Source organism: Anabrus simplex, chromosome 3 (assembly GCF_040414725.1).
Source record: "Anabrus simplex isolate iqAnaSimp1 chromosome 3, ASM4041472v1, whole genome shotgun sequence".
NCBI lineage: Eukaryota > Metazoa > Arthropoda > Insecta > Orthoptera > Tettigoniidae > Anabrus > Anabrus simplex.
The window spans coordinates 95,342,714-95,365,671 of NC_090267.1; positions in this window are offsets into that span (position 1 = coordinate 95,342,714).

Here is a 22,958-nt window from a genome sequence, read left to right on the forward strand (position 1 = left end):
ATTATTATTGTAGCCGTGAACTGGAAACTGGACCCACTTATAAATTTTCTCTGAAGATGGCACCAATAAAATTTGTTATTGTGAACTTTGCGAATTTGTACTTGTTTTTGTTTTCCATTCATCAAGAAGTTTGAACATTCTCTCAAAGATGTCACTACAAACAAACTATGATCATGCACCCTGGTGCTAAGTGAAAGAACTTTTTTGGAGAAATTTATATTCAAAAGTTTTCTCCTTACTAAATTTTGTTCATTGATCTTTAGGTTGGCAATATTTATCTTTTCTTTCCGCCAGTTTTGAATTTAGCCAATCAAGAATTTCTGGTATTAATTTTTAACCAATCCCGTATTCCTTCTTCGATTTTGAGTGTAACCTTTTCATTCACCAATAAAATTGTGAGGGTGTGGCTGTTTTATTCGTGAAAGGTCTTGAACTTTCCCCGAGGGTTTATAAACTGCAGATTTTCACGTCTCCTGGCCATTTGACTGCCATAACTAAGTGTGTGTGTCACGCAGGGGGCGGGAGGCGCCTATTTCTTCACGCAGCTGTTCTTCAGCAAGGTAATGGCCGTTTAACATCTTTATTTCTTGCTAGCTCTGCAGTTTAACCCGAGGGAAAGGTTCGACCTCTTAACTATGTAACCAATCTTCTAAAATGTAAATCTCATTTCGGCTCACGTAAAATTTTATAAATCTTTAACTGTAATCGGGGATAGAGAGTGATTTACCCTCTCGATCTCCCTTTCATCTTTGTTTGAGGTACCGCATTTGTTTCTGCTATGTATTAAAGTTATCTCCATGCGCGCTACCTCAGTAGATTGGGATTAGCCCTTGCTTCGTTGGCCAAGTGCCCTATAAGTGTGTAATTTTTTTTTGGAGCTCAATCTCCGACTCCATTCCTGTTGTACTCGGGCCGTTACTAAGGCCCCGTATGTTGGGTACTAGATACCTCAGTGCAATAAGATTACTATTTATAAATAGTGCCTTGTAAGGCCAGTGATTATTTGACTTTCACATTGTGTTGCCTTGAGTAGACTGGGAGCACTGAGAACACATCAGCTCTTTTCGAGTATTGTAAGAATGTCTCTGGGAGGCTTGACATTGAAAATTGGGAGTAAGTGCTCCATGTATTAGGGGATTTCTGCCCTTTGTGTAAAATTGTAATCTTTTATAAAGTTGAGCTAGGAGCTCAAAATTGTAAACTAGGGGCTTATAGCCCAAGTGTGTTAAAATTCTGAAATCTTGGATCTTTCTAAGTCTTGTTTCTAAATTGCTATGTAATTGTTATTTTACTAAGTTGTTTAAATTTTGTTGTTTCAAGAAAATATAACCTTTGTTAAAATTTTAAATTAACTTTGACTTTGTAGTTAGACCCATTCATCCCGGCACTTTCTTTCACCTCTGCGGATCCACGGGTAACCCCGTAACAATTATTATTATTATTATTATTATTATTATTATTATTATTATTATTATTATTATTATTATTATTATTATTATTATTACCTTCTTCATCGAGGCCCTCCGGATGAAGAGAGGGCTACTATTCACAGACGCCTGGGAGAAAGTAATGCAAGCCATAGTGCAGAAAGGAAATGAAATCTGGATTGACTTTTATACAACGGAGGCCATCAAGAAAATAGGACATGGACAAACAATAGGTTAGTGCGACACTTTGTTAACTCTATGGCGGTACATGGATACCACCATAAGCTGTGTAATACCGAGTACTTCCATGACCCAGGCGAATCCTGCGAATGTAAATTATAAGGTGTACAATGCAGCCGATACCATGTAGGCCTACTCACTTGTGCAAATCTGAGATCTTCTATTGTGATCTTTTGTAAAGGGGAGTGATTGCAAGCTGTCTACTTCATGACCGTATCGATGAATTCAATCGACAAATGATTAAACAAATTAATTTTTTGATATTACCGTAGACGCGAATTGTAATTTAAGTACCTTTTTACTGTAACGGTTCAAATCCCGTTACAAGATGATATCTGTATTTTTATTATTGTATGATTTTATCTGTATTTTATTATTATTATTATTATTATTATTATTATTATGTCAGTATTATTATTATTTTATCTGTGATATTGTTACTATTATTGTAATTATCAGTCTTATTCAATTCGATTTTGCAATTGCCTGTTGCTTGCAAGATTGTACTTAGTTGTATGCATATATACGTATGTGTAGAATAACACTCAATACCTGTACAGTGAGAATTGTTGTATATATCAGAGATTGGATGTGACGTTGGGACATTGTGCAAGATTAGTGGCGATTCTGCCAAGTCATCGCCACTCCATGGCTACGTTATCGTATTTATTTAGAATATGCGCTCAGAGAGTCAGCCGCCTCCGGGCTATTTCACCACTGTGTGTAATATCTGTCGCGTAGGTGGGAGTATGTCATTGTTATTTCTGGAGATTACGTAGCTGTGTCAACCAACGTCTATATAAGGTGGATGCATATTGTAGCGTCAGTCATTAGTTATACGGATGCAGTACAGTGAAGAAGTCTACTAGATCAAGAGGCCTTAGTTGGTCAGTCTACGAGTGTGAACGAGAGATGGTGAAGACTCAGTGAGCCATTAATTATTGGTCATTGAGAGAGTGAGACCAAAAGGTTGGTCCGTCACTTAGTGGAAGACACGGACGCAAGGGCTTACCATGAAGTCAGAGAGGGCAACCCTGGACCTGCCAAGAGGTAATACCATATTGACTTACAAAGAAGTCAGATGATATGGAGAAGAAGCAGTCACAAGGATGTATCACCAAGTTAGGTGTGACACATCTACAGTAAAAACCAGATCAAAGGAATACGTCGTAATTACACTAAAAGTGTTGAAGGTACAGTCAAGTGAATCAGTGAGGGAAATATTTCGTATAAATTGTTAAATGTCCGGTCAAGAAGAATTCAAATTCATGCCTAGTTTCTTTCAGTTGCAATGTCATAATTTCATATTCTCATCTGTTTTATCGCAACAAGACTCACTATTTTTTATATATTATTTAAAGAATATATTTTTGTTCTATCAAACGAATTCATAGTTTTATTTCAATTACAGTAAAATATCTAAACCTCAAAATTAATGGGGAAACCGAACGTCAATCTCCTTTTCCCAGAACTTATATGGTATGTTGTCAAAAGTAAGCTTATTACCCCACACCCTAGAGATAGTCAAGAGTCTCATTCTATTATTGCTGCACTGAGTGGCAGCTGGCGCCCTTCAAATAACATATGTGTAAGTAAGCAGGTAACAAGTAAATGTGAGTACAAGGTTCGACGAGTGGGTATTTTATTTAATGAATGTTAATTTTCATAATTTCCATTTTAAATGCAGATATTCAGATTTTTCAAGTTAAATGCAGTTTTATATAAATATGTTTGTAAATTTAGTCAGCGAGTTAAGAAACTCACATTACACATCACATCACAAAAAAAAAAAACCTTCCCCCCTCCCCCTCTTCCTCCCAAAATTTCAAGCGCTTTAAACAATAGTTATAAGTTTCCATGGGAAAGTAATTTAAGATTTTAATGTACTTACTAACCAAATTGTTTCGTTTAAGCTATTTAAATACAGCTATTTAAAGGAACCATTTTGGTCAACGGCATTAGGATGCAGAAGGCAACGGGAAACCACTGCATTCAAGATCCTGAGAGATATTCCAATTATATTCACATGGCATGGCTGAAAAGTTAGGATCAGAGCTGGCCATGTGGATCGTTCGGAGACGACGTCTTAAGAAGAAGAAGTAGAAGAAGAAGACCAATAAGTGGTCGAAACATGTCCTGTATATGATAATGTTTTTATAATTCAGCCAAGAGGCAAGAAATAATGTGGTGTTTTAAATTAGTTTGTTTAATATTTTGTTGTTGAAAGTGAGTGATGTCAGAAATTCTAGTTTGTTCTGAAAAGTGAGCCTGAACGGCTCGAGCGAATTCCAGAAATAATTGGTATGAGGTGAAGAAAGATTTTTTGGCTCATTAGCTGATTGTTCAGCATATTGGCCTACGGTTCAGAGGCTTCCGGGTTCGATTCGACTCCCGATTTAACTGCGAATATTTAATTCCTATGGATCGAGGACTGGCTGTACAAGCTTGTCTTAATACACTTCTCTTCATCTACATACAACACATCAAAAACACGTAAAAGTGAAAACATCCCTTCATATCGGGTTGACGTCAGGAAGGACATACAACTGTCAAACTAGGTTAAGTCCACTGCAAATATTGACCCCAATGCATAAGAGGAAAAAGGCTAATTAGAACACAAATAATTGTTACAGTTTTAGCACTCACATTTCAAACAAATGAGTAGCCTAGTTACAAACATGGCCAACTCCATTTTTTTTAAAAATCGGGGTTATTGCCGATTCATACAGTAAAGAATATGGGGAATCTCATTACGAGATTAGTTAGTATCAAAATCGGCCATAACAGTGTTAATTTAGCATTATAAAATCAACCTAAGTTACATAAACGTCCAACTCCTTAAGGCATTGGTAACAAAATCGACCAATTCCACGTCGACCAATCGTAAGTTTCAATTTAATCACGTGACTGACACAGATTTTTGTGGGAACTGGAAGTAAACAGTGGTTGTTGATATTGTGTGATATGAACGATTGCTGTACTAGACATTTTTAGCTGTTGTTAATAGTTTTATTGTACCGTAAAAGGAATTAGGTAATTATACATCAAAAGGCTACTTTGTGATATTCTATGGAGAAAAATATCACTGGCCATTCTTACATGCCGAGCGATAGAATTTTTGGAACAATTCTAAGAGATTTAAAGAAAGTGGGTACAATTGTTCAACTAGAAGACTACCATGATGTTTTTAGGAAACATAGAATGGTAAAGCTCCTGAAAATCCACTGGAATAATCTTGATTGGAAAGCTGAAGCTAAAACGTGTGTGAAAGATTCTGGAGCACTTCACTTTAAAATTCCACAAATTAAAAGACTTGTGCTTACAAGGAAGTCAAACTCGATTACTGTTAGCTGGGAACTCAACTATAATTTTGAGATTGCGCAGTCTTTGTCAGTTACGAAAAAAGATAAACGGTAAAGGTAAACGACCGAAAGATATAAATCCTACAGAACTAGTTCCTGACATCAGAGTAAAGCCACTGAAGATACAAGATGTGAGAAATTTGCTTCAGAAACACTATGGAGAGGAGTGGAACAAACATGAGAAACTGAAATGGTTTCATAGGATTATTGACAAAAATGACACCAAGCCAGAGGTACCTGCAGAGGCTGATTGTTGTGAATGTCTCATTCAGAATACTGAGGGTGATTTTGAAGTTGTTGAAGTGATTGTGCAGTTTCAAAAAACTGAAAACTATCATAACATGTATGAAAGATCAACTTTCTTATATTTGTCTCATTTATAAAATAATCGCATTTTCTTCATTAAAATTGACAATTGCACATATTACATGTTTGTTGAATGCATCTGTCATAAATTTTAGAATTACTGACCATTTTACTGTGTCAAATCAGTTCATTAGGCGTGGAGTTCAGTTACAAAGGTGGCCAGCTCCATTGTTTACTTACAAACTTGGCCAACTCCATATTTCAACTGTGATTTTCTACTTAACTATGGAATATCGTATAAAAATATTTATGTAAATATGTTTCTGATATTGCTGAGAATCTGCATTCAAAAAAATAACTCAAAAGGTAAGTAGGAAATGTATTAAACAGTTTTTTGCCTCTCCTGAAAAATTTTAAGAAATGGAGGTGGCCAAGTTTGTAACTGGACTACTCATTAATCACCTTCAGTATTTTAGCACATCTCGAGAAGCGTCTCCGTTTGAGATTCACCAATCCGTTCTTCTCTCGCACGCTGCTGTTGTGATCTACTTGACACATATTACAATCAACATTATTCCCTTCCATTACATTTCAAGATAACATACTCTTGCGTAGTTCTACTGTACTCTAATATTAAGCCATCACAATCACCAGGAAAGTCGTAGCTGTTGCAGCAAAGGCACACAATAAGCTCAAATCTAAGACAAAAACTCCACATGCAGTGAAATGAAGTTTTGAATGGGTTAACTGCTGTGAAAATGATGACAATTCTTCTGCTATATTTGTTCGTGGTTTGTAGATCAAAATGAGCTTATTCACGATGCCAGCTGTGTCATTGGCTTCCGAAGTCGTCTGGTGGCAACAAGCTATGATGGAAACTAGTTGAGTTAAGTGAAGCAAGTCCCATAAAGTTATATTCATAAAGCAGTCGATCATGTTTGGAATTCCACCATAATACATCTTATTTAATGACTGAGCGTCATGGAGTAAAGACGTAAAGTAATATATTAATCGTACCAGAATTTCACACCCGTATATAGAATTGATAAATTTAGCTGTATCATGTAAGTTAACATGAACTAATCTTAGTGTTCGTATAGACAAACAACCATTTTGTCTTGAGTTACGTTTAGAAAAATCGAACACAATTCTTGAAGGCTCAAATATATCTCTGATTATACTTCGTTGCTTAGGAATCATGTAAATTTGGGTTTTCTCGTCTGTCCAGTAAGATATAAGTTGCTCATTTAGGAGACTAAACCTCTTTTTAAGAATAAGGGTACAGTTGATAAACTGTAAGTGGACTATACAAGTAATGCAATGAGCCAAATCTTCGATGACATTTTCATAAAAGTTTAGTTGTGCCACGCAGTCTGAATTGACTGTGGAAAGTACGTATATCGTTGACAAATAAAGGGTTAATATAATTAGCTGTAAAAATACTCTGCGTTTCACTAAAGAGTAATGCTTACCCTCCGCGTTAAGCAATAGTCTATCAGCTCTCATTATGCTGTTGAGAACAAATTCAAATTTCTTGCAGTTGATGAAGGAGTTTGTTGTTAATGATAGAATACATAGACTTGTGAGTGACAAGTCTTCTAAAATACTATATGTTTTTCCTTCCACTCGGTCTTCGAGATCTTTGTCTAGGGATGAGAAGAACAATGTGAATTTGTATATTAATTCTGTGCTAAAGAAGAACACCAGTACAATGGTCCACAATATTCCACCGTATGAGCACTTCAATTGTACACGTTCTTCTTGAAACATTAACCTGTCTTCACATGAAAATGGAGCCAAACCAAATAATTTTGATACATAGAACAGATGGCTTACAGCAGATAATATTGTGTTAGATGACATGAAAAATGATTTCATTTTTAAGAGTATCTCCTCTACATACACCGGGATTTATGTCGTTCAGATCTATGAGTAAGGAACAAACTGTATGCTCTCTCCCTGAGAAAAACTATCCACTCAGAGTTAACTTCGATTAAATGTCATTTACCTGACAACATGGCCGGGTTATCTTTATTGTGACTGTCAGGAACAAAACAATATGTATGATTGGCAAGTGCTTGTTAAGGACCCATCTCGAACTGTAAGCATTTGTACCTTGTTGATTATTTCACAATATAATCATAATTAAACAACAAGTACATCTTGTGTAGCTATATTCTACAATTCAACTTTCATTGAACCGTGAGCCACTTTGCATTGGCTATTATCGTGTCGACATGTCAGTTCGGTTTATTCCGAACAAAGTATTACTGTAATGGCATCTTGCCACTTCACTTGAAATGAGTTTAATAGTACCATGTGTGTACGAGAGATGGCGGACATCTTGGTGTTCGTCGCTGAAGGTCAAACTCAATCAATCAATCAATCAATCAATCAATCAATCAATCAATCAATCAATCAATCAATCAATCAATCAATCAATCAATCAATCAATCAATCAATCAATCAATCAATCAATCAATCAATCAATCAATCAATCAATCAATCAATCAATCAATCAATCAATCAATCAATACTGATCTGCATTTAGGGCAGTCGCTCAGGTGGCAGATTCCCTATCTGTTGCTTTCCTAGCTTTTTCCTAAATGATTTCAAACAAATTGGAAATTTATTGAACATCTCCCTTGGTAAGTTATTCCAATCCCTAACTCCCCTTCCTATAAATGAATATTTGACCCAGTTTGTCCTCTTGAATTCCAACTTTATCTTCATATTGTGATCTTTCCTACTTTTATAAACGCCATTTAAACTTATTCGTCTACTAATGTCATTCCACGCCATCTCTCCGCTGACAGCTCGGAACATACCACTTAGTCGAGCAGCTCTTCTTCTTTCTCTCAGTTCTTCCCAACCCAAACATTGCAACATTTTTGTAACGCTACTCTTTTGTCGGAAATCACTCAGAACAAATCGAGCTGCTTTTCTTTGGATTTTTTTCAGTTCTTGAATCAGGTAATTCTGGTGAGGGTCCCATACACTGGAACCATACTCTAGTTGGGGTCTTCCTGCCACTTGGGAATCTTTTATCTCCTTGACTGCCTTGGTGGTTGTTATTTTGGGTACTGTAAAAAATGGCTTTTCTGTACATTGGAGCAGCGTTCTTTACTAATTAGGAGGTTTTTAAACGTTTTAAGTATATCTGTAACTACATTTCATTTTCCTGTTTGAGTCCTTGATAGCTCCAGGTATTTAACAATAGCTTTTTTTAAAAATTTTCGATATGCAATTAGAGATGGCAATTTTTTTAAAAAAATACCGATATATTGATATTGCGATATATTGAAAACTTATTTTCGATAATCGATATTTATAGCACATAATATATCCAATCGGTATATTCAAACGATATCGATATATCGTTAATGATTACCCAAGAGTCTAAGACCAACAACAATATCATCAGACCTCAATGCATATATATCAATATTGGTATTCTGCCTATGCACGCGACTGGTTGGTTGAGTTTATCTTGCTATTGGAATTCGCGGTTTAATTATCCATGGAATATATCCATCAACGGCTGCTAATTTCAGATGAGCACCAGCCTGCGCGGTGCTAGGGTTATACTTCCGAAATACTAATTTTCATTGACCCTCAGCCACAAGATATACTTATGTCAATAGGCGCCAACAGTCGAGGCATAGACCCTGAATAATTAGTTTTTTGAAAGAACTAAGTACACCTGTGAAAGAGAGTGAAAAAATAGTGTCAGTAATGCTTGATGAAGTCCGTATAAACCTCGTAAATTAGTAGGAATGGCCGAAAATAGTTAAGAATATGATGCAGAATCTACCGTGCAAGTATTTATGGCTTTATCATTGCATTCTGGGAATAAAGATATCATTGGTCTTTTTTTCTGGTGAATAACAATAACTCAGACACTTAAAGTGTTAAAATTCATGGTTGAATTAGGTTTTGATGTTTTGTACTTTACTGCTGATGCCATTTTACACAAAATATTTTGGTCATTATATTTGATTCCCTTAATTATCTTGTTTTTCTTGGAACTGTCGTGGTCCCCGTTTTATAGAAGTACAATATAATTTCAAATCCTTGTATTATAAAAAAAATTGATATCGAGATACATCGATATTTTGTTTTGATAGTAGGATAATATCGGCATTTCGATATCGAAGGAAATATCGATATTTTAGTACGGTATATCGGATCGTACCTAGATGTTATCGTTACCTACGAGATAAGTAAAGACCTCTGCATGGACGGTCCCTTCAATTACTACATTGACAGAGTAGCAGAAGTTCAAATAGCGCCGCTGGATGTCAGGTTTTCCCTCTATTCCTCAGCACGATTCCAATTGGCATTACGAAAATAACGTGCAGATAAGAGCACATTACAAATATAAAACATTGCGTTTTGAGTAGGAAAGTGATATTTCTATGACGTTTAATGAAGAAAAATTAATGTATCACCCAGTAATTCAAGTAGAGGTCATACGAATCAGGTAGTATCATTGCAACCGGAAAGTTCACGTCCTAATAAAAATGAAAATACTCCATAGCATATTTTAAAACACTGCAGTATTCACATAGCGTACGTCGATGAATGCAGAGTGGGTCTCGGTCCGCAAGTGGCCACGGCTGGCCCGTGGTCCCACAGCTCTGCACTCCGACCGGCCAACCGAATGGTTTTCCGTGGTTTTCCATTCTCCTGCACTAAGGCGAATGCCGGAACAATTCCTAGTATAGGCCACGGCCACCAACCCCCTCACCTTCTCCGAGCATCTCCTTCAACGTGACAAATCTCCCGGCCTGAGAGACGGCGTTACCGTCTAAGAGGCCCGCCTCCCCCTTCAGGTGGGGAATGAGAACATTTTAGTAGTAGTACATAGCCTAGTCTTGCCATGCAAATATGATGGATACCCTGAAAAAAGTGTTGGCATTGATCGCGGCTAGTTTTAGTAGAATTGCTAAAGCATGTGCTTTCAAAATGTTCACTACATACTACAGACTTCGAGGAAGGTTGCCACATGCTATTCTTCTCGTCACCCCGACATTATATAATTTTGACCCATTTTTCTCGTAGTTCTACATTTGCTCGTGCCACTACCTTTCTGAAGTTTACTTTGGCAGAATGGTACACAGCAATAAACCATTATTTATCACGCGCATTAAACATCCTGTGAATATAATGTTTACAAAAAAACCTCTCTCGGCTCTTGCGTATTTATCAATATGCACAAAACATTTTCTTAATGTAAATCCTCAGCTTGTTTAACATATGGTCGGATCAGGAATGGAACGAATAAGGCCTAATCTAGCGGCGAGGATGGGAACTGTGCCGGCTGCCGAAACCTACCGTACTTCTTGGGGCAATGATTAATGGTTGACAGATGAAATGAAATGATAGTGGAGAGTGTTGCTGGAATGAAAGATGACAGGGAAAACCGGAGTACCTGGAGAATAACCTGTCCTGCCTCCGCTTTGTCCAGCACAAATCTCACATGGAGTGACCGGGATTTGAACCACGAAACCGAGCGGTGAGAGGCCGGCGCGCTGCCACCTGAGTCGCGGAGGCTTCTATTTTCTTAATGTTACGTTTAAATATAAACCATATACTCACCCCAAGCTGAATACACAAATCAACGCCTCTTATAATTAATTTTAAGGCTTATCTCACCTAAAAACTCACTGACTTACCTTTTTGCTTCACAGTTTCCTTATACGTCTGTGTTGTTAAACAATGGAGGGCTAACACGAAGTCTAGCGGCGACTCTGGAACTAGAACGTATTTCGCGCTGTGTAAACTGCCGTGCGGAGGCCTTATTATTAATCACGTAGGCAACGGTGTTACATATTCCACCGTTTGTATTCGAATTATAATCCAGCCTATCAGTGGCTCAGAGCAAGGTATTGATTAACTTGGATATTTCCAGGTTGCAATTCCACTTTCACTAGCACCATCTCTTGAAGAATTATCGGCGTTCTCTAGTGCGGATGTATTTATGAAAATAATAAATCAAAGAAAACCGATACATTTACGAAAAAACCGATATATTATTCGGTAAATTGAATCAAAATTTCGGTATCGATATAACGATAAATCGAAAGGAAAATATCGGTATTTCGTAAAAACCGATACATCGTTGCCATCCCTAGTCCAGCGTATAGTTTATATTTGTGTCAGCCTTCTCGCTTGCCTTAACCAACTGAATGTGATTGCCGTTCGTGTCATCGCGAAATTCTCTTGCCTTGTACGAATCGCGGTCGTGAAGGGAATTCTTTGGTGCGTTGTATTGCACGGTCTTGTTACCGTATTCTTCGTGCATGCACCATACGGATGTTTCTGTGTCCGTCTGCTTAACCCTTGGGTAACCTGGGGGCCACGATATTTACGAAATTATGTTACTTTTGGATGTATGTACCCTGTTTAATATTTGCATATCTGTACCGATGGTGTATGGTGGTGTGGATGATTACGTAGGTGTGTTGGAGGACATGTGGCATATCGATTGCCCGTTTGGATTATTCATTTCCATTTTATCTGTGTTTTGATGCCGGTTCGAGGCTTTTAGTTTCGTGCCCGTGTTGGATTCTTACTATATTATTCATTTTTATTGTCAAATTGTTTAATTTCCTCGGTCCCTACGCTGTTCGCACAGTTTTGATCTCAGTCATATATTTTGTTTTGTCTTTGCTGAACGAGCTCGCTTACCCCTTTTTAACTTCCTGGAGCTCTCGGAACCAATATTACTTTTGCTTGCTCCTTGGTGCGTGGGCGGATAACGACGGGGATGGGATTGTTGAAAAAGTAAAATGTATGCGGGTGGATGAAATTGTATGTTCTTGAGGAATGACATATCCGCAGGAAGTGTGACCTTCGTTGATCTGTTCTGTGATTACAAAGAAATAGTCCTTGATGATTTTAATAATGTTCTCATCCTCAGCGCAATTACATTGAGTACGTTAAAAATACAATTTTAAAACCTGTTGGAATGTTCGCTGGAGAATGGTCGTGGGTACTACGCAAAGATCGACGATTTAGTTACGTATACATTTGCCACAGTATCTATCCTTGTTTCAAATTAATTCAGTCAGTAGGGGAGCAGTGACCGTTCTAAATCCGCCGAGTCAGCTTTTTTCTGCTGACCCCAAGGTCATCGACCCCGGTCACGTGACCGTGACGTTATCTGCTGACGTCAGCAAGGACATTGACCCCGGCCAAGGTCATTGACCCTGTAGCGTTATCACCACGTGCTCTTGTTTTTAAACAATGCAACGTGATTTTGACAGCTGTCATCCGCCATCTTTAAACAACAACGCATCGCTAACCTCAGTGCCGCCATCTTAACGGCGCTAAACTTCACTGTTGCCACCTTATACACATGGTGGCGGGCAATTTAAAAATTCCACGTGCTTTTGGACAGCTGTCATCCGCCATCTTGCATCGCTAACCTCAGTGCTGCCCTCTTGACGGAGAAAATCCTCATGGATGCCACCTTAGGCACGTGGGCGCGCGAAATTTGAAATTCCACGGCTCTTATCTTAGGTTAACCTAAGTAAATGCTTATGCTTTATTGACTTCGGGGGAGTATAAAGGGGGGTTTAAAGAGGTAGTCCTCTTTACTCTCTCTCCCCTTACCAAAATAAGGGACGGGTGAGTGAGAGATGTGCTCTCTCTCCCTAGAGGTCCACCGCCGTAGCAATGCCTCATCTACAAAAAAGATTGCCCTGGGGTGGGGCCAGGGAACAGCCACCTCTTGCGAGACAAGCAAAGACACATTGTCTTACACTCATATTTATACCTACGTTAAGTAGGGTGTGAGAGAATGCTTAGATCAACATGTGCGTGCGCACCTCCTGCTATCTACTGAGGCGAGCAGTGGAGTTTTCCACTCCCGGAAATGAGTTCACACATTTTTTGCAGAGTCTGCACCCGAGGTCTAGTAGTGTAGCAATGCAGGTTCCAATGCAAGATCATTGAACCCTAGTATAGTAGGTGAACAATGTCGATTTGCTGATTTTGCATAAGAGTGCGAGCCTAACCTTACAGTCACCATCTTGAGGGACGTAACCTCACTTTAACGGCTAGTTGCCCCACCCGACGCCTAAGAGAGCAAGCCTAACCTCACACCCGCCATCTTGAAGGGGAAACCTCACATCCGCCATCTTGAAGGGGACTATCCTTAGTTTTATGGCAAGATGGTCTTCCCAACGCCAATTGCACAAGATGGCGGCTATACACAGCTCCTTATGAAACGGCTTTAGGGCGCTTGCGCAAGATGGGTGGTATACATAGGTTCTTATGAGACCCCCTAGGGACACTTGCACAAGATGGTGGCTATACATGGGCTCCTGTGAAGAAAGCTAGCTTAGAGGGTGCTGCACAATATGGCGGCTGCTGTTATAAAGATCCCTTTTCATGCGGTGAGGGGCAATCTGAAAAATTTCGCGTGCTCTTGTTTGTAAACAAAGCCATATGCTTTTTGACAGCTGTCAGCGGTCATCTTTAATGAAGAGAGCATCCTGCTGCCATCTTTAGCTACTACGTTAGGTACGTGGTGGCGGGCAATTTGAAAAATTCCACCTGATTTTTTGTCAGCGGCCATCTTTAAACAGCAGAGCATCGTGCTGCCATCTTTAGCTACTACCTTTGAAATGTGGTGGCGGGTAATTTGAAAAATTCCACGTGCTTTTGACAGCTGCAATCTTTAATCAACAGAGCACCGTGCTGCCATCTTTAGCTACTACATTTGAAATGTGGTGGCCGGCAATTTGAAAAATTCCACGTGCTTTTATGACAGCTGTCAGCGACCATCTTTAAAGAACCAAACTTCAGTGTTGGCAGGGGCTAAATCCACATGCCTACAACCTTAGGCATGCAGTGGCCGGAAATTTGAAAAATTCCACGTGCTTTCTGACAGCTATCAGTCGCTATCATTAACTACATGCACTTGGCTTACTGCTATCTTGACGGAAGTAAACTTTATAGCGCGGGACTTAGCCACGCCGAAAGCAAGCAAGCTGCCCTTCTCAACTTACTACGATCTTATAGCAAGCTGCCCTTCTCAACATACTATTAAGTTTTTAAAACCAAGATGGTGTTAGAGATGCCGGCAATGGGCGATTGCACAAGATGGCGGCTATACATGAGCTCTAATGAGACGGCCTAGGGGGCGATTGCACAAGATGGCGCCTTCTCCTCCTCCCTTCCTCCTCCTCCTCAGCCTCTGTCAAGGCATAGCCCTATAGAACAAGTTTAAACATGCATCGCGAAGGCAAAAGTGTGCACGTCTTCTTAACCTACCATCTACCTGCAACACAAATAATGCATTATTCTGGCTGCCCACTACGCGTGCGTATTTACCGTCTGCTGGAAAGAACCGAAGTGTTTATGAGGACTCCAACCCTCACTCTCTCTGTCACCAGGTTTTCACGAGATATCAGACTCGAGCTTATCTCTGGCTAGTCTACAACTCCCCTCACTGATTTCCAAGACACATAATAAATAGATGAAGGCTAGCTATACACTTTCAATTTACATTTGCAGAAAGAAGTTCAAGGACTTTTGTTATTAATTCAACCAAGTCCCTTCTACCTTTACCGCTTGGTAAAATATATATTTCAATTCACTAACTTACAAGTTTATTTGACGAACAATTCAAAACTTAACACAATGCGAACCGTACCCGCGACGATCAAACAATTGAGTGTGTTACTGTCCCCAAAGTAGGGATATTTATAGGGTTCTTAATGACGCTGCCCCGGTCTTGGGGTGTTGTTGTGCAATCATCAACTTCTTAACCACTGGACCAATTTCTCTGAAATTCACTCCAAAAATTCAACCAAAATTCCAAGTCACAGTGGTGTTGTTTTCTAATTTTTCCCATGCTTTAAACGGGCGTAGTTAATTTATTTCGTGTAGAGACTTTCGCACTAATTTGATTGCTTGGCCTTGGCACGCGCGGACAGTTTATCAGTATGGATGTCACAATTTTCCCAAGCCTAATTAAACATATTTCCACCGGGCGAGTTGGCCGTGCGCGTAGAGGCGCGCGGCTTTGAGCTTGCATCCGGGAGATAGTGGGTTCGAATCCCACTGTCGGCAGCCCTGAAGATGGTTTTCAGTGGTTTCCCATTTTCACACCAGGCAAATGCTGGGGCTGTACGTTAATTAAGGCCACGGCCGCTTCCTTACAACTCCTAGGCCTTTCCTATCCCATCGTCGCCATAAGACATATCTGTGTCGCTGCGACGTAAAGCCCCTCGCAAGAAAAACATATTTCCACCCTGTGGATTGAATCTTCATTTAATATTTGTTACAAATTTTAATTATTTATCCCTTGGTTAAAGATATTGCCAAACTCTCTTGTTGTGAAGGTTTATTATATATTGTTAATTATTTAATACTCGAAGTCAGCCGAAGTGTCTCGACACCGTCCGAATAGATCGCTCGCTTGCCACGGTGAGTACGATCACACGGTAACTTCTCCCGCCATGAAGGGTGAGATAATCTCGCAATAAAGAATATGACTGCATCAGTAGTTACTTGTAGCTGCAATATTTAGCTGCAATGTTTATCATGGTAGAATTATGGGTTCAATATGAGGTGGAATTTTTATTGCACCATAAGAAACTGATGCCTCCGCGAGGCTGGACAATGGTATAGTTGGAACACAGACTCCTACGAAAAGTACCTTTCTGGAGCATTCCTTGCTTTTGTAAAATAGTATACCTGATAAGAGCAATTTCTTTTCTGTGTAAATTCACAATTTGTAATTCTTTCAAGTTTTGTACCTAATTTTCGGACCTATAAGTTCCTGTTATTGTTAGAGCTAACGAGCTCATTGATATTGTTATTCATTCATATTTTCTATTTCTCAATTTTTAAAATAAAAAAAAGGGAAAGAAAGAAATTTTCAAAATTTGTTGTGTTAAGTTCTGCTCTAGTTAATTCCTTGTCCAGCCATTCAGCCCACACATTTGTTATCTCTCTATGAGCCACGGAAATTATTATTAACAGTGAGCCTGGACGGCTCCACGACCGCATAAATAATTGATTTGAGGTGAAGAGAGTTTTTTCTGGCTCATTAGCTGAATGGTCAGCATACTGGCTTTACTTTCAGTGGATCCTGGGTTCGAATCCCGGCCGGGTCAGGAATTTTACCTGCAAATAGTTAATTCGTACGGGGGACTGGCTGTACAAGCTCCTCTTAATACACATAGGGCCGTTAAACTAGGTTAATTAAATCCATAGCAAATATTGGCCCCAACATACTGGAAGAAAGGATAGTAATAACTTACGCATTCGCATTTCAAACAAATCAGCTTCAGTATTTTAGCATTGCGTTACATTTGTAACAAACTGAAGATTAAATGCAAACAAACTTGAAACCATGTTTGCGTATGAAAGAAAGAATGGGATATTTAGTACAGAAGACTGCCCCAGTATTAGATGGGAAGGCCGACATCATCTATTCATTATAGGGGTTCTACACTCTCTCAATCCAGTTCTATTTATGTGAGTTGAATTTAATCTAGATTTTAACTAGTGATTCTGTATTGCAAAAGAAAAGGAAAGCGTTGGGTCGAATATTGGTGTAAATTAACATATGAACAACCATCCATATTCTGATGGTGACGTCTGTGAGTATAAACATATTAAAAATTTTGAAGTTGTATTGAAAGAATGAAGCCACCGTTTTATAACAGATTTCATCGAATGTTAAGACAAGGAAGCTAAGAACCAGTCTATCATTGTTTAAGGATTTTCAGTAATTTTGTGTTAGTTTCTTCATTAGTACTTGGGAAAACCAAAGACATTAATATTACTTATCGGAAAAACAACGTTGAAAAAATTGGGTTGGGGTTTTATAAAGTCAAATACCACTCACATATTTCTTATTAGACAAATGTGTATGGGTTGCAGTGAAGTGCAAGGTAAAGGAATTTACACGGTTATATTGATAATGTCTATAACTGTAATAAAATACAGGAACTTTGATCAACTTTTAATACACATGTTAAGCATCACACACGTTCAAAGGCGGTTTTTCAGTTAAGAGTAGATCAATTAAGCGTCTAAATAAGCACACTTACTTTTCTTTCAGTTATATTTCCCTAAACACTACAGTTAATTATGTAACAATGCAACTGTTCACGCGAGAGACACTAACATCAATGCTTTTTCACAAAGTTTTTAATTAAAAATAATTTTGTTCTGAGAACTTCTACATGACTATATATACATAATATCTTCTGTAAGTAACCATATAATATAGTAGATATTGTTATATATTATGGAATAGTACTCAGTGCGTACATTTGTGGGCCTAACATATGTTTAATTTCAACATTTAATTCGTATAGTAAAGTTGTGATAATTAATACTTTATGAGACTTGAATTGTTGTTTATGGATCATTGACTGGAAGAGATCCCAATATAATAATTAATACTAAAACATGGTGAGTCTACGTTAAGGAAAATTGAAGTGGAAAACATAAATACATTTTACACAATTCAAAAAAACGTGTGTTTTTCAAAATTATTCCTATACAATAGCCTAAGTATGTTTTTTCCTTTCTTATATTTCAACGGTATAAAAATACCTAAAACTTACTCCAACTATGAACAAAAACAATTAAGTACATCCTATCCAAGCGTAAAATATTGAAGTATTCATGGATTTTTTACAAAAAATAAAAGTACAAAATATTTGATAGAAATAAAACACTATTAATGAAAGTATTGTCATGCTAAATAATTCTTGGGCACAAAGAGCATATAATCTCAATTCATTTAATGTATATTTGATACCTGAAGAAACATAAGTCAGACTCTGTTTAACACATGGGATGGTTCTAAAAGAAACATCAATTCTCTCACTGATTAAATAAAAGTAAACTGTAAACATGTTAATATACGCTTGAATTTTTTAAATTCAAGATGGCGACTACTGTGTGTGAGTCTGTGATATCCGTGGTGGATAATCAATCAATACTGATCTGCATTTAGGGCAGTCGCCCAGCTGGCAGATTCCCTATCTGTTGCTTTTCTAGCCTTTTCCTAAATGATTTCAAAGAAATTGGAAATTTATTGAACATCTCCCTTGGTAAGTTATTCCAATCCCTAACTCCCCTTCCTATAAATGAATATTTGCCCCAGTTTGTCCTCTTGAATTCCAACTTTATCTTCATATTGTGATCTTTCCTACTTTTATAAACGCCATTCAAACTTATTCGTCTACTAATGTCATTCCACGCCATCTCTCCGCTGACAGCTCGGAACATACCACTTAGTCGAGCAGCTCTTCTTCTTTCTCTCAATTCTTCCCAACCCGAACATTGCAACGTTTTTGGAACGCTACTCTTTTGTTGGAAACCACCCAGAACAAATCGAGCTGCTTTTCTTTGGATTTTTTCCAGTTCTTGAATCAGGTAATCCTGGTGAGAGTCCCATAAACTGGAACCATACTCTAGTTGGGGTCTTACCAGAGACTTATATGCACTCTCCTTTACATCCTTACTACAACCCCTAAACACCCTCATAACCATGTGCAGAGATCTGTACCCTTTATTTACAATCTCATTTATGTGTTTACCCCGATGAAAATCTTTCCTTATATTAACACCTAGATACTTACAATGATCCCCAAAAGGAACTTTCACCCCATCAACGCAGTAATTAAAACTGAGAGGACTTTTCCTATTTCCTATTTGTGAAACTCACAACCTGACTTTTAACCCCGTTTATCATCATACCATTGCCTGCTGTCCATCTCACAACATTTTCGAGGTCACGTTGCAGTTGCTCACAATCTTGTAACTTATTTATCACTCTATAGAGAATAACATCATCCGAAAAAAAGCCTAACCTCCGATTCCACTCCTTTACTCATATCATTTATATATATAAAAAAACATAAAGGTCCGATAACACTGCCCTGAGGAACTCCCCTCTCAACTATTACAGGGTCAGACAAAGCTTCACCTACTCTAACTCTCTGAGATCTACTTTCTAGAAATATAGCAACCCATTCAGTCACTCTTTTGTCTAGTCCAATTGCACTCATTTTTGCCAGTAGTCTCCCATGATCCACCCTATCAAATGCTTTAGACAGGTCAATCGCGATACAGTCCATTTGACCTCCTGAATCCAAGATATCTGCTGTATCTTGCTGGAATCCTACAAGTTGAGCTTCAGTGGAATAACCCTTCCTAAAACCGAATTGCCTTCTATCGAACCAGTTATTAATTTCGCAAACATGTCTAATATAATCAGAAAGAATGCCTTCCCAAAGCTTACATACAATGCATGTCAAACTTACTGGCCTGGAATTTTCAGCTTTATGTCTATCACCCTTTCCTTTATACACAGGGGCTACTATAGCAACTCTCCATTCATCTGGTATAGCTCCTCCGACCAAACAATAATCAAATAAGTACTTCAGATATGGTACTATATCCCAACCCATTGTCTTTAGTATTTCCCCAGAAATCTGATCAATTCCAGCCGCTTTTCTAGTTTTCAACTTTTGTATCTTATTGTAAATGTCATTGTTATCATATGTAAATTTTATTACTTCTTTGGCCTTAGTCTCCTCCTCTATCTCGACATTTTCCTTGTAACCAACAATCTTTACATACTGCTGACTGAATACTTCTGCCTTTTGAAGATCCTCACATACACACTCCCCTTGTTCATTAATTATTCCTGGAATGTCCTTCTTGGAACCTGTTTCTGCCTTAAAATACCTATACATACCCTTCCATTTTTCACTAAAATTCGTATGACTGCCAATTATGCTTGCCATCATGTTATCCTTAGCTGCCTTCTTTGCTAGATTCAATTTTCTAGTAAGTTCCTTCAATTTCTCCTTACTTCCACAGCCATTTCTAATTCTATTTCTTTCCAGTCTGCACCTCCTTCTTAGTCTCTTTATTTCTCTATTATAATAAGGTGGGTTTTTACCATTCCTTACCACCCTTAATGGTACAAACCTGTTTTCGCATTCCTCAACAATTTCTTTAAACCCATCACAGAGTCTGTTTACATTTTTACTTACCGTTTTCCACCGATCATAACTACTTTTTAGAAACTGCCTCATGCCTGCTTTATCAGCCATATGGTACTGCCTAACAGTCCTACTTTTAAGACCTTCCTTTCTATCACATTTATTTTTAACTACCACAAAAACAGCTTCATGATCACTAATACCATCTATTACTTCAGTTTTCCTATAGAGCTCATCTGGTTTTATCAGCACGATATCCAGGATATTTTTCCCTCTGGTTGGTTCCATCACTTTCTGAATCAGCTGTCCTTCCCATATTAACTTATTTGCCATTTGTTGGTCATGCTTCCTGTCGTTCGCATTTCTTTCCCAATTGACATCTGGCAAATTCAGATCTCCCGCTACAATCACATTTCTTTCCATGTCGTTTCCCACATAGCTGACTATCCTATCAAATAATTCCGAATCCGCGTCAGTGCTACCCTTTCCCGATCTGTACACTCCAAATATATCAAGTTGCCTATTATCTTTAGAAATGAGCCTTACACCTAGAATTTCATGTGTCTCATCTTTAACTTTTTCGTAGCTTACAAATTCTTCTTTCACCGGAATGAACACTCCCCCTCCCACCCTTCCTATCCTATCTCTACGATACACACTCCCGTGCCGTGAGAAAATTTCTGCATCCATTATATCATTTCTCAGCCATGATTCAACTCCTATTACAATATCTGGTAAATATATATCTATTAAATCACTTAATTCTATTCCTTTCCTTACAATACTTCTACAGTTCAACACTAACAATTTTATGTCATCCCTACTTGATTTCCAGTTCCCTGTTCCCTTATCACCGCTCCCTAGGCCATCCCGTTTCCCTGAATGTACCTCCCTATTACCCTTCCAAACAAATTTCCTAACTTATACGTACCAATGCGGTTTAAATGAAGGCCATCTGAGCGCAGATCCCTATCTCGTACCCACCCATTAGGATTTAGAAATTTCACTCCCAGTTTCCCACATACCCACTCCATAGTCTCATTTAAATCCCCAATCACCCTCCAGTCAGTATCCCTTCTACACAGTATTCCACTAATAACAATCTCCGCTTTCTTAAACTTCACCCGTGCTGCATTTACCAGATCCCACACATCTCCAACTATGTTGGTACTTATATCAGCTTGCCTTACGTTGTTGGTACCAACGTGAAACACTACCACCTTCTCCTTCCCCTCCTCCTTCTCTTTTACTTTCCTCAACATCTGCCTCAACCTAATACCTGGATAACACTCTACCCTGGTACCCTTTCCTCCACACACTTTCCCCACGTGTCTAACGATGGAATCGCCCATGACCAGAGCCTCAACCCTACCCACCTCATTTGATCCCCTCCCTTCCTGGTCAGCCCTATCTTTCCTGATAGCTGCAGAAGCTACTTCCTCCTCCCTTTTCTCCTTCCCATGACCCTGTTCCACCTGTCTTTTCCTATCCTATACTCTACATTTTCCTTTCCTACCTTTTCCCTTCCTCCTACTTCCACACATCTCAGCAACAGTTCCCTGTCCCTCATCTTCCCTCTGTTGTTCTACCTGGAGTGACTCGTACCGATTTCGCACAGACACCTGTCCTGAATTCTGATCCTGAATAGAGCCCTTAGCCTGCAATCTCCTTCCCCTTAGAACATTAGACCACCTGTCTTCTACAACTCCTCCCTTTCCTTCCCCTCCCTCTTGTACACCTACTGTAACCTGTACATTGTTTGAGGGAGTCCTATCTTCCTTCCTGTCTTCTGTGAGAATCCTAATTATCTCCCTCAAACTTTCCAACTCCTCCCTCATACCCCTCAATGCCTCGCCACATCCACAGTAAGTACACTCGCGCTCCTTATCCATTCTTTACGGGGAGAAAATGAAATTAAAAATAAAGTAACTTATTTGCAAAAAATAAATGAACGGAGGGATATATTGTCTGGGATAGTACACAACAATAAGGTAATTAATATACGACTACACTACAATACTACTTAGTCGTGCTGTATTTTTTTTTATCCTAAAACCCCTGACAGGATAAAAACTGCTGTTAATTACTGAATATCGAAAGTAATAGCCTGCACAAGAACTACACAATTCCAAACTGCAATTAAGCCTATTCTATTTACAACAACAGTATTTTACTAAGAGTTTCTACGGATACCTCTACTACACCAGTACTACACAAATATTTTACAATAATAAAATAATCACACTAAATTCTAATAGGATATTACTCGTATACTACTGTACAGTACACTACAGTAATTTTAAACTACTTTCAGACGTATCCTAATTACGATACCGGTACCGTACCGTATGTCACTAAACTAAGCACAACAGAAATGAAATTTGCAAGAACTACTGTACTCAAAGATTACCAACGAAGCTAAATGCTTAGACAAATTATTATTAGTATTACGGTCTAATAGATACACACGAATATAGCAGGCAAGATACGGCACTATCTAAATGTACTGTATCTATACTACAATGTATCTACTACAACTTAAAACCGGGAAAAAACTCTTTGCAGTGCCAAAATAGATTTCAGTCATTGCAACAAGTTCCAGAAGAAGACACATCAAGTTTTCCGAATAA